Raw genomic sequence first — 14,406 nt, forward strand, 5'->3', positions numbered from 1 at the left:
ATGATTCGATGGGCAAGTCGGAAATTGTTGTTCCGAGTCACAAGGAGTTGTGAGCCCACGGCTAGCTGTATCCCTGAACCATTGAGGGTCACACAAAGTAATGGATTTTTAATCTCCGTTGAGATAGTTAAATTTAAAGAGTTAAATTTAATGAACAAAGAAGTGGGACTTCTTATTTAAGAGTAGAGGAGTAAGATTTTCTAAAATGACATAGGGATGGGCATTTTTGGAAACCACTGAGTTCGGATTCAGAAAATTTATCTTGACTCTAAAAGATGCAGAAATGGTTTTTGTGAACATTGGTGAAAAAATTGGGCTCTCAGTAGCCGACTTTAACATTTTAAATAGAACTTGCTCATCATTCAGTCTCAAAACTAACTCTCCTCTCTCAACATCAATTAACGCCCTACTAGCAGCAAGAAAAGGGCGTCCTAAAATCATAGGCACCTCACAATCCTCATCCATGTCAAGAATAACAAAGTCTAGATGATAAATAAATTGTTCTATCTTTACTAGGACATTCTCTACGACCCCCCTCGGGTATTTAATAGATCCATCAGCAAATTTAAGGGAGATAGCAGCAGGTTCAATATTTTCTACACCTAGTTTGCGAGCAATAGAATAAGGAATTAAATTTATGCTCGACCCTAGATCACACAAAACATTATCAAAAGACAGACTTCCAATTTGACAGGGTATAGAAAAACTCCCTGGATCTTGAAATTTTGTTGGAAGCTTCTTTTTTAGCACTGCCGAGTACTCCTCATTTAGTGTGACTTGCGTTACGTCATTCAATTTTTTTCTTGTTTTTCAGCAAGTCCTTCAGAAATCTTGCATAATTCGGCATTTGAGCTAATGCATCTGCAAAAGGAATGTTAATATGCAGTTTCTTAAAAATTTCAAGAAACTTTTGAAATTGAGATTCAAAAAACAGTTGCTTAGCTCTATGAGGGAAAGTTAAAGTAGATATATCAACATTCTCATTAACTTCAAATTTCGAAGTCTTACCTTTCTTACTTGCCGCGAAAGAATTTTCAGCACACACCTCCTCCTTCTTATCTGAAGTTTTCGCACCTTCCATGGCATTCTCTTCTTCCGGTTGCTTCTCAGACTGTTCAGATTGTGATCTCGTCACTACCATAATTGCATTCACGTCTTTGGGATTTGGTTCAGTGTTGCTCGGCAAAACTCCAACAGGACGTGTGGACAGTTGGGTTGCAATCTGGCCCATCTGAATTTCCAGCTTCTGCAGCATGCTCTCCTGATTCTGCAAGAGAGCCTCAGTACCCGCCACGTACTTCATCATGATCTCCTCAAAACTCGGCTTTTTCTCCTCTTTCTTGAGATGCCAGTTCTGACTGTAATTGTTGTTTGAGTTGTATGTCTGCCTTCCTTGATTGCCCATAAAATTCACAGCCTCAACTTCAAACAACTGCTGGTCTTGTTGCATATTCCCTTGTGCTTGATTGACCGGCGTTGTTTTCATGAGTGCCACTTGGTGTGTCAGCGCGACAATCTTTGCATTCAGGGCCATTAAAGCATCGACCTCTAGAACTCCAGCCTTCTTCTCTCTTTTCACATCCGGCCAGCCAATGTTACTCTCTGCCATGTTGCCTATGATCTCCTAGGCTTCAGCTGGCGTTTTCCTGATTAAGCATCCATTAGCAGCAGCATCCAGCATAGATCGAACCGACTGATCAGCTCCATTGTAGAAGGTCTGAGTTTGTTGGCTTTGAGTAAGATTATGTTGAGGAAACATCCTCAACATCTTCTTGAATCTGGTCCATGCCGCATGTAAAGATTCACCCTCCTTTTGCTTGGATGAGATAATATCTGAAAATAACTTTGCTATCTTCGTAAGAGGGAAATACTTGTTCAGAAAAGTCTGAACAAGTTGGTTTCATGTAGTGATGGAACCCGCAGGTAAATCATCTAGCCACTCAACAGCTTCGCCTTGAAGAGAGAATGAGAATTACCGCAGTCGCACTGCATCAGATGTTACCCCATTAACCTTGAACGTGTCGCAGATCGATAGAAAACGCTCCAGATGAGCATAGGGATCTTCCACGGATGTGCCCTCAAATCTTGCTTGCAGTTGGATCAGCTGAATAGTAGAGGGCTTCAGCTCAAAATTGTTCGCCTCAACAGCGGGGCGAACGATGCTAGATCCATAGCCTTCAGTTGCTGGACGAATTAAATAAAGAACAGTAAGGTTGTCCGCCATCTATCCTAGCACCTGAAAGATACAAAGAAAAGAGAGGAATTCAGAATTTAATAAAAAATTAAAATAGAGTCTAATCTCAAGAGAAACAAAAATTCTGATATCATAACAGTCCCCGGCAACGGCGCCAAAAACTTGACCCGCTAAATCGGTGTGATTAAAAATCAACTGGCAAGCGCACCAGGTCAAATTATAATATAGAAGACAAAGGTCCAGATGTCGAACCCACAGGGACTGTATAATTATGATTACCAGAATATATTTATTTCTACTTAATCTAGACCAATGAATAAATAGTGATTCAGATTTTTAAACTAATAATTAAAATTGCAAATAAAATAAACTTAATTAAAACGCAGCAGAAATTTGATTTAATTTAAATATGGAAAAAGTTCGATCAAGGACTCACGTAGGTACCAGACAATTTATATAACAAGGAGTCGATCTAAGACATCAGACTTAATCTTAATTCACGGGAATTTTCCTAATTTGTTCGAAGGACTATTTCTAGAACAATCAAACCTATTCAAATATTGATGAACTAATCTTTCGTAATTCTAACCAAATTTGAATGCATGAATAACTGTGAAAATTCAATTTACACCCAAACCGCATAATGAAACCGAATTCTATTTCTAGTCAGTTTTACACTATGTTGAATATCGAAGTGATCAAAATCGAAACCTCCTCTGTCGACTTGGAATCAATTAACATGCAAGAAAATAACTGGCCAGGAAATTCACAAGACAAATATAAATTCAATAATCAATAAATTAAAATCAAGTCTGCAATTCTCAAATAAACAAACGAGTTTTATACATAAATTGTCTGGCCCAATCACGTGGCCTTGATCGAAAAAAAAAATACTCAATAAATAAATTCATGATCAAACAAGGTTTTTAATCGTGAAAAGTAAAAATAAAATCAAAGAAAAGAATAAGAAAATCTCCCAAGAAGTAGCAGTAGCCGCCTCTGCGTTGTGTTCTCTCTGCTGCGATCCGGAACCCCTTCTCACGTCTGAATAAGTCCCTTAAATACGAGTTTAAAAAGCCCATGAAAAATAGCCCGTAAAATAAGACTTTTTAATTTCCAAAATTCTGATTTTTTTTTTATTCCGGACGTCGCGCTCGAGCGGGAGACTCTCAGTTCCGAAGATTTAAATTCACGTATCGCTCGCTCAAGCGAGCACAAGCTCTCGCTCGAGCGAGCATGTTTCTGCCCAAAAAAATAACACAGCACAGATCCTTGCGCGATTGCTTCCTCTTTAGCACGTTAGCGCCTTCTCATGCGCCCTTCACCTTCTTCTAAGAACGTTAGCACTCTTCCTAGCGCCAAACACAAGTGCAATCACGCTACAACACTCACCATTAGCGCAACTTTCAACCAACTCCGAGCGACAAATTTGAAAAATTCATATCTTGAGTTCTAGCTGTCGGATTGACATGAAATTGGGACAGCAGCTTCAAAACATCTTGAACTTCATTCTGAACAGTGGAGATCGGATTTGGATCTCTCTAAAATTAAATATGATTTTTCTATCAAAGCTGCTCCGTAATTAACTCTTCAAAAATCCATTTTCCTACAAAATTAACAGGGAGAGTGAAATACACGCACATGAACTAAAATACATAAAAACACATAAAAACAATATGAATGCACATAAAATAGACATAAAAATATCACAAACTAATGCATACAAAATGCACTTATCAACAACCAAATCGAAAGTCTTAGGGTAACAAACCCTACCACTAAAGCCTCGCTGCAACAGGTAACAACCTTAACCCTGCTGTGAATCACCTAGACCGTCCAGCCTAAACCCTGCACCGACACAAGAAATCCCAAAAAGAAACCAACACAGGGGCATGAGCGACAATGCTCAATACGAAAACAAGGACATATAGACTAATATGCAACAAGCAAATGAATTTAAAATACTGGTTAAAACAATCTACTCAGGGCGCCATTAATATACAATACCATGCTAAGAGAGGACTCCGCGGGGTACTCGTATATTCTCCTATCAACTATAGCGTCAAAACCCACCGTCGTGGCCGGTCTTAGTGATAGCAAAACCAGGGGCTGAGTCTTCCCTCCCCGACACGAATCCATAAGGAGTAACCCCTCACCGATGGAAACTGTCAATGGCACACACCATACCAGATGCAACCTACCATAAAAACATGGATGTGCTAAAGCCGTAAAACATGTTAAAACACATAGCACATTCTCATGCAACATATAAGCATATATATCATGCCGGCTATCTCGGTCAGTACTTACATACCTCTAACACTGCAGGAAAATCCTAGCACCACTGGTCTAGATCCCACGCCTACCAGTCCAAACTAAGGTGTCTACAATGCAAATACCCATGAATCATTAATTAAGATCTAAAAGCTTTAACTAAGCTATTACATACTCCTAAATATTTTTAGGAAGCCAAAGCTATACATGCGTCCGTCGTCATCCCTTTGCTGCCGCTTGCCTCAAAACTAGGCCACAGCTTCGCTACAACGCCTGGATCGCTATGCCACTTCCGGATTCCCCGTAGGACGCCTAGAAATCCCTAGATCTGAGTTATAGGGCTTAGGAATCGAGAGAGAAGAGAGGAAAGGTGCGAGTGAAAATGAATCTCGGCTCCCCTATTTATAGATGGAGTTCGGACCGTTCGAACCCAGTTCGGAGCCTCCGAACACGATCGGAGCGTCCGATCCCGACTTCGGGGCATCCGAAGTCCCATCAATGCATCAGCCATGACATCATCTTACTGACGTAGATGATGACGTAAGCCCTATCCCTGTTTGGATCCTCCGAACCTTGCGACAGACCGTTCGAACACGATTGTGGCCTCTGAACTTCACTTCGGATCGTCCGAACGTCTTCGGATCCTCCGGTCTTCTCTTCAGGCCATATGAAAATTAGGAATATTAATTATGATTAATTTTCTTAATCACTTTATTTTGTTACGGGTTACTACACATACCAAGCACGAGGGACTTGCTTCAATCCATACAGTGTCTTTTTAAATTTATACATATGATCTTGGTGTTGTGGTTCCTTAAAACCCTTGGGTTGTCTCACATACACCTCTTCACTTAAAATATCATTCAAAAAGGCACATTTTACATCCATTTTAAAAAGTTTCATTCCACATATGACATGATATGGCAAGAAAAATTTGGAAAGAATCAATGCGGGCTACAAGAGCGAAGGTCTCATCAAAATCAACCACCTCTACCTTTGTGTACCCTTGAGCTACCAACCTAGCTGTATTTCTCACGATGTTTCTTGATTCATCGGTCTTATTTTTGAAAATCCATTTTGTTCTAATTACGTTTCCATGATCAGGAGAAGGTACCAAGTACCAAACATCGTTCCAAACAAACTGTTCTAGCTCTTCATGCATTGCATTGACCCAGAATTCATCTTTTAAAGCTTTAGTTACATTTTTGGGTTCAATGTTTGATATAAAGCACGAATATCATATCTATGATAATATAGAGCTCATGCACACCAGTTCTATCATCTTCTTGTAATCCACCCTTTATTTCCTATGGGTTTGCATATTTCCATGTATGTCTCCAATAATATGTGAAGATGGATGTTTCTTTTGGATTTTTCTTGAGATATTCTTTCCATATTCATTTACATAATTGTTTTCCTTCTCGACATCATCAGTAAAGCTGATCAAAACTTGTTTCTAGGGGTTTGAAGAGAGTGTTGTGTTAGATTTTGTGACATCTGGTGCAACATCTGAGCTTTCTTGTGGTGCAGAATTTTCCAACAGATCCTCAACTTCATCTTCAGCAGTATTTCTCTTAAGATCTTTAAAGTAATCAGAAACAACATTAATAGACTCAAAAATTGTTCTACTTCTTAAGTAAAACATCCGATAAGCATGACTATTCAAGGCATAACCCAAGAATAAATATTTATCACTCTTAGAGTCAAACTTTGCAAGGAGATTTCTGTCATTTAAAACGTAACATACACAGCCAAAAACATGAAAGTACTAAAGGTCCTGCCTCTTTCCATGAGAATTTCATAGGAGGTCATATTAGAACCATTCCTTAAGTACACTCTGTTTGAAATGTGACATGTTGTGTTTAAGGCTTCTGTCCAAAAATGTTTTGAAATATTTTTAGGACTTAACATCACCCTGGCCCATTCTTGCGGAGTTCTATTCTTTCTTTCCATTCTGTTGGGGAGTTTTAGGAGCAGAGAATTTATGAGAAATATCTTTATTATCACATAGGTTAGAAAAAGAAGAGTTTTTGAACTCTTTACCATGATCTGTGCGAATTCTGGTTACCTTCAAGTTGTGCAAATTTACAATCCTTGTAAGCAGTTTCTTAAAGGCGTCAAAGATGTCTGAATTTTCATTTAGAATGCTTATCCAAGTGTAGCGTGAAAAGTCATCAACACAAACAAATGAGTATTTCTTACCTCCGAAGATTTCTACTTCCAATTGACCCATCAAGTCCATATGAACAATATCAAGACAACGTGTTGTCCCGAGGTGTTGTAACATCTGGTATGACACCCTTGTTTGCTTAACCTTTTGACATGCCTTACACACATATGGAGTTCCAGACATTAAATTAGGCATACCTCTAACAACATCAAGCTTACTTAAGTTCTTCAGTGTCTTGAATTTTGCATGACCCAAATTTTAATGTTATAGGTTGAATTCATTCCCTTTTGTATGCCTACACGCCATCTCTTCTGTTGGGATAAAGTTTTTGTATTTGACAAAACATGAAGAAATGTTTTGAAGCAGTCGAAATGAAAGAAGTTGAAATAAAACCAGTCGAGATGCATGCAGTCCATTCAAAACACAAGCAATCGAGACACAAGCAGTCCAAATGCAAACAGTTCAGTAAGTAATTACAATTCAAGATCAGTTCACATAACCAGTCCAAAAATCAAGACTGCTAAGGTTATGATTTAATAAGATATTGGAATATATATTCAAAGATATATTTCAAATATAAGACCGTTGCAAGATATAGACATTTCTATTGAAGAATGTGCAACATCATTAAAAGTCCTCATAAAGACTCAATGAAGATCTAGAGGCAAAAGAGACATGCATTTATGACAAAGAAGAACGTTGAAAAATACATATATATATGAGTGAAGATTTTCAAATTAAAAAAGGTGTAGTAGCCCGTATCCAAAACTAACGATTAATGAGTAATTAATCGTATATTCATGTTGAGATTAAGTAAAACATGATTAAGAAAATTCCAGATGAATTAACGGAGTCCAGAAATGGATCCAGGACACTAAAAAATGGTGGATATGGTTCGGCAGGTTCGGACGCTCCGAACTTGAGTTCGGACGATCCGAACATGGACGGAGCCAAACTTCGGAGGCTCTGAAGACTTCGGAAGGTCCGAAGAGGGTTCGGACGATCCGAACTCATGCGGCGAGCTGTCCCCTAATAATACGTCATTGGTGATGTCATCTGGGAGATGTTCGGACGATCCGAAGAGCCAGCTCGGACGACCCGAACAGTGTATTGGACAGGTGTATGGTTGCATGCGATTGGTTGGACGCGTGGCGGAGATCGGACGATCCGATGAGACGATCGGACGACCCGAAGCAGTTCGGACGATCCAAAGTCAGGATCGGATGATCCGAACGTGCTCTATAAATATGAGGTCCGAGCTCCTCATTTGGTGCCAATTCCGAATTCTCTCCTTCGCCCTCGTGGTCCTATTTTAGGGCTTTGGGTACTCTTATTTTAGAGTTGGAGTAGGGTATTTGTTTAGTTTAGTCAGACAGTGTTTGACATAGTAGCTGAGCAGTACTCGTATAGCGGAGCAGTGCTCGATGCTGTGGAGCTGCAGCAGGGGTGTGCCCCTAGTTGCAGGATAGTCGCCATCAGTGGGCTGATGACGGACGCAGGTATAACTATGGTCTCCTTAAATTATTTAGTAGTATGCAATAGCTTAGTTAAGACTTTTAGAGCTTATTGTTTGATGCATGGGTATTTGCATTGTAGACTTGATGATAGACTTGGAACCTAGAGTGGGACTACTAGGACTGCCTTAGAAAGGTACGTAAGTACTGACTGATATTGCCAGCAGATATGCATGCTTATATGTTGCATTTATGTGTTTGCATGTTATTATTGTTATGCGGCATGTGCATATCATCTTGTGCCTGTACATCTGTATATCTTTCGAGATGAGCCAGTTAGGGTTGTTCAGCCCTGTTAGGACGTTTGATATCGAGTACCCTTAGGTACTGATACCTGAAGGACTCCATGGTCCGCGTCTGTGATTCGGGAATGAGTGGTTGCGCACAGTGGTTAGCTACCCCAATGTGACGAGCTTATATTCCAGGCGCCAGTCTGAGCAGTTCGTATACAGTTATCCCAGATATGGATACCCTGTCATTTGCATGTATCATATTTGTATGTTTATCCATGCTTTCGTATTGAGCTTAGAGATCACGTCCAGTATTTTCTGTGTATCTGGATACTCTATTCGACGGGGCAGGTGTAGGTGCAGGATTGAGCACCAGGAGCCTGGAGGAGCCAGCGACCTTGAAGACAATAGTATTTAGCTATAGGTTTTTATCTAAGTAATTAGATTGGGTTGTATAAATCGAGTTTGTTAGCCGGTTGTATTCTGCCGGTCTGCTTGTATTTAAGTCTTTCGCAGCGATTTTATTTAATGCATGCTTAATTATGCTCTTAACTCTGATTATGTAGTGGATCCGGGTCGGGTCGCTACATTTATTGGTATCAGAGCTGCATGCAAGGGACTTAGGAAATTGATAATAAGGCTTATTGATTATCCTTGTAGGATGGATTGAGGCCTAGCGAAAGAAGATTTGGTTCTTCATTGTCGAGTTTTGCGGCATAAGTTTTTACAATAAGGAATGCAGCAGTGATGAGAACACCAGTAGTAGCATATCGATAGATAGACTGACTGCTGTGGACAGTTAATCATTCGATGCATTGGAATGCTGATCGAAGAATATATGGATTCCAACCAGGGAAGATTGGAAGAGAAGATCGAGTATATCGCGTCAGATACCTCTGAGGGCTTTTTGGAACGAATGGTGTTTAGTAATCCATGTGGTTTCAGTCCGAAGAGATTCTCCACTCATAGTTGCAGAGATTGTTAGATAGACCTTTACCAGGGAATGCTTCGAGTGCCTAAAGCATGACAGGTTTCGAGCGTAAGGTCTGTAAACTCGTGCAGAACATGGTTTTGCCGGTATGCTTGTATCGATGATTTTGGTAGGCATACGGGAACCTTCATGTTGAAAAGCATGATTTGGATATAAGAATAATGCTGATGGTAGATCGTGAGCAGAAGAAGTCGACTGACATGCACTGACGCAGAGCATAGCTGGTTAGCTATCATGTGCCATTTCTCCGGAGTTCTTCGCGGGAGGACATGTAGAGAGACTTGGACGGGAGTATGCTTGTATCGATGAGTGTGTCGATGGGAAACTTCATGCTCAAGGGACGAAGACAGGATTCGATGATTTTAAATACTGTATTGTTGTAGTTGTAAACAGTATTTCAGTTGTAATGAATCATCAGAATTTGGTTGTATCAGTTCAAGTTATTGGATGTATATTTTGTTGTATTTTGAATACTGTATGTATTACATGGGATTGTAATAAAGGAAATTGTACATAACTTGAAGTAATGATACATGTGTTACTTATTCAGCAATTCGTGATTGATTGCAAGTAATTTTATAAAGTTTGGCTTGGAATTAGTTGACTAATCAACTAGGATAGCTCATGGATTTTGAGTAAGCCAGCGGTAACGGATTGACATGGGGTTAGTCTAGGTGTTTTCCTAGGATTGACCTAATTAGTCATTCGACTGGGTTAGTGCCAGTGATGAGGTGATTCATCTGGAGGCATGGGAATTTTGATCTTGTTTGAAATTTTGAGTTTCGTTCTAGGTTGCTTCCGTAGAACAGTAGCCTGATTGACCTTCATAGGTTGGGAATTCGTGATGATGGGATTTCATCAGGAACCAATTGAGTACATATCGAGAGTTGTGGACTATGACCATGACTAGACATGATGGAGCGCGACCCTATGCCAGTGTTACTCTGGGAATCTTTCGTACTTCGGAGAATGCCTGGAAGCCTTCGTGCTTCAGGATTTGGCGGTGGGAAGGCTACTTAGTCTAGAGTTTTGGTAACAGTCACGAAGGGGTATGGCATGGGATTGGATGCCTGGTTAGGTATCGGTGGTTTAGATATCGTCTGACTGTCATCAGAGATATTGGTTTGCAGTTTTGTCATAAGGACCATTCTTGGAAGGATTTTCCTTGACGAGTGCGTACTCTGAGCAGATAGTTTTAGTCTATTGGATACTGCTAGACTAGTGTATCTAGTCGAGGTTTGGATGCTCTTGTGATAGGGGCTATCCAGGAGATGGGTTTGTGAAATTCCTTAAACATTTGACTCGGGGATGAGTAGTTTTCAGCATTGATGGTTTCCTTCAGTGATAGATTATATCCGATGCTAAGGATTGTACATGACTATTTGAGGCATGAGGATAGCGTGATTTATGCCAGTGTACACTTGGTGGTGATTTCAGGTGGGACACCGTGGCAAGTAACCTCAGTATCGATTTGTTGCAGTCTTAGAAAGAGATATAGTTATCAGGAACATGTTCAACGATAGTTGAAATATTTCGGACTTGTATTGTGGCTTGGGTTGAACAAGTCCTTATGATCATCTTGGATGAAGATAGACAGTGATAGTATGTCTAGACTGGTGCAGGTTTAGCACTAGTGACTACTTGTAACTGTTGTCTGACTCTGTCAAAGATGATTGATTGAATCAGCTGTGATTCTTTTGATTCCAAGTATTTGGGATATGCGGACGTGTGGTAGTGAGATCATCGATATTGATCGAGCCATGAGAGTTTCATTGATCAGTGATTGTTTGATTAGGGTTGATATCGTCAGGCATGGCGAGAGCTACAGTATATCGATTTGATTGCTCAGATTATTCCAATCGGTACAGATGGGATATAGTGAATCAAGAAGTACTGGGAATGGTACTTTAAGTATGGTATGCTTTGATATAACGATTCAAGTGCATTTAGGAAATTCTTTAGTCGCTAAGGGATATCCAGGAATGCGGGAATCGAGACTTTTGGATTCTTCGGATCACGAAAGTGGTCATTAGTTGGCTCTTGTGATCGTAGTTGTTGGTAACGTTGCTTTGGCTACCAGTGACGGATTTTGATCTGAGCATTGCTTGGTGTTAGCAATGAATTATTCAGTTTGCGGAAATATGATTCAGTGATCGTCCCAGGTTTTTCAGTGGACGAATTTTGAAGACTGTTAGTCAGAGTGTTTTGCTTGGGGTGTTTCCAGCAGATTTCTCAAGATTTGTTGTTGAGAGGCGATTCGACAAGTGCTCATGGATTTCAATGAACATTAGCAGGTTAGCATTAGTTGTTTCATGGGATGAGACAATAGCTGAGACTTGTGTTTCTGAGTCTGGCAGGATTGTTGTCACTGATATCCCAGTGCGTTTTGATATGCTGTGTCATTGAAAGGATTCGATAACATAATTGCCTCTAGTATTGATAGATTCTGTGCGGGATCAAGGTGAATCAGTTTGGTTATCCCTGCTAGGGAGCCAAGGATTTGGTTATCAGAACAGGATTAACCGGAATCGTTTTCGTCGATACTATCTCTAGTTCCGAGATAGAAGTAAGCATCTGATATAGACTACTGCTGAGGATGGTGTTGGTCCATCTGGGAGTTTCAGCAAGATGATAGTGAATTTCGAGGCGACGACCTCGAAGGGTACATTAAAACAAAAAATTGTGTACAAGGATTTTGTAGCAATTGGGGTTAATAAGCAGAGATTTTGTCATCTGTTTACTTAGTTGGTACTCTTTGGGAAACATTCATTGGGAAAAGTAAGTTCTGAAGGTACGTACTATGACGCCAGGAGTTGTCAGGATTTGGTGGTTATCCATGATAGGACGACTAAGATGATAAATTAGATACCATCTACGATAGCAAGATTCGGATCAAGGTTTATTGCAAACAGTCTAAGGGTTTCAGATGGTTAGAGTCGTGTGCAGTGGTGCGATTGCTCTGCGAGCTGGTGGCTGGTAGTTGCCATTTCTATTCGCATAAGGTACTGTTTTGGGAAGAAATATTTCATCCTTAGTGATAAAGAGTAACTCACATGAGTTCTTGGAAAAGGGATATCAAGGATTTGACCGAGAGTCGAATCTAGATCGTTTTGTTTAGAGCTTTGTGATAACGTCAAGGGATGCGATGTTATCGTTACACTTGTGAGATACAATGAGTTGTATCTTGTTTTCTCAATGGGCAGCGATAGAGTTCGTGCATGTCCAGAGATATCTGATAACTAGTTACAATCTTAGCATGAGTGTCATCGCTAAGATCTGTAGGCAGTGTGACTAATTCAATGGGTAATTTGGACCGAATGTGCCGTGTCGTTGCGGTTAACGATGGATAACTGACGGTAGTCAGTAGTGTGGCACAATTTTAGCAAGGATTGGCGTTGTCAAAGGTTATTCGACCCAATGTTTTGAACCGAAACTATTATTGAATTGGACGAACAGTTTATACTATATTCCCGGGGTTTACTCTAGATTTCGAGGATGAAATCCTTTTAAGGTGGTGGGAATGTAGTAGCCCGTATCCAAAACTAACGATTAATGAGTAATTAATCGTATATTCATGTTGATATTAAGTAAAACATGATTAAGGATATTTCAGATGAATTAACGGAGTCCAGAAATGGATCCAGGACACTAAAAAATGGTGGATATGGTTTGGCAGGTTCGGACGCTCCGAACCTGAGTTCGGACGATCCGAACATGGACGGAGCCAGGCTTCGGAGGCTCTGAAGACTTCGGACGATCCGAAGTGGGTTCGGACGATCCGAACTCATGCGGCCAGCTGTCCCAAAATAATACGTCATTGGTGACGTCATCCGGGAGATGTTCGGACGATCCGAAAGGCCAGTTTGGACGACCCGAATAGTGTATTGGACAGGTGTATGGTTGCATGCAATTGGTTGGACGCGTGGCGGAGATCGGACGATCCGATGAGACGATCGGACGGCCCGAAGCAGTTCGGAAAATCCGAAGTCAGGATCGGACGATCCGAACGTGCTCTATAAATATGAGGTCCGAGCTCCTCATTTGGTGCCAATTCCGAATTCTCTCCTTCGCCCTCGTGGTCCTGTTTTAGGGCTTTGGGTACTCTTATTTTAGAGTTGGAGTAGGGTATTTGTTTAGTTTAGTCAGACACTGTTTGACATAGTAGCTGAGCAGTACTCGTATAGCGGAGCAGTGCTCGAGGCTGTGGAGCTGCAGCAGGGGTGTGCCCCTAGTTGCAGGATAGTCGCCATCAGTGGGCTGATGACGGACGCAGGTATAGCTATGGTCTCCTTAAATTATTTAGGAGTATGCAATAGCTTAGTTAAGGCTTTTAGAGCTTATTGTTTGATGCATCGGTATTTGCATTGTAGACTTGATGATAGGCTTGGAACCTAGAGTGGGACTACTAGGACTGCCTTAGAAAGGTACGTAAGTACTGACTGAGATTGCCAGCGGATATGCATGCTTATATGTTGCATTTATGTGTTTTCATGTTATTATTGTTATGCGGAATGTGCATATCATCTTGTGCCTATACATCTGTATATCTTTAGAGATGAGCCAGTTAGGGTTGCTCAGCCCTGTTAGGACGTTTGATATCGAGTACCCTTAGGTACTGATACCTGAAGGACTCCGTGGTCCGCATCCGTGATTCGGGAATGAGTGGTCGCGCACAGTGGTTAGCTACCCCGATGTGATGAGCTTATATTCCAGGCGCCAGTCTGAGCAGTTCATATACAGTTATCCTAGATATGGATACCCTTTCATTTGCATGCATCATATTTGTATGTTTATCCATGCTTTCGTATTGAGCATAGAGCTCACGTCCAGTATTTTCTGTGTATCTGGATACCCTATTCGACGGGGCAGGTGTAGGTGCAGGATTGAGTACCAGGAGCCTAGAGGAGCCAGCGACCTTGAAGACAGCAGTATTTAGCTGTAGGTTTTTATCTAAGTAATTCGATTGGGTTGTATAAATCAAGTTTGTTAGCCGGTTGTATTCTGACGGTCTGCTTGTATTTAAGTCTTCCGCA

Source organism: Henckelia pumila, chromosome 1 (genome assembly GCF_033568475.1).
Source record: "Henckelia pumila isolate YLH828 chromosome 1, ASM3356847v2, whole genome shotgun sequence".
NCBI classification, from domain to species: Eukaryota; Viridiplantae; Streptophyta; class Magnoliopsida; order Lamiales; family Gesneriaceae; genus Henckelia; species Henckelia pumila.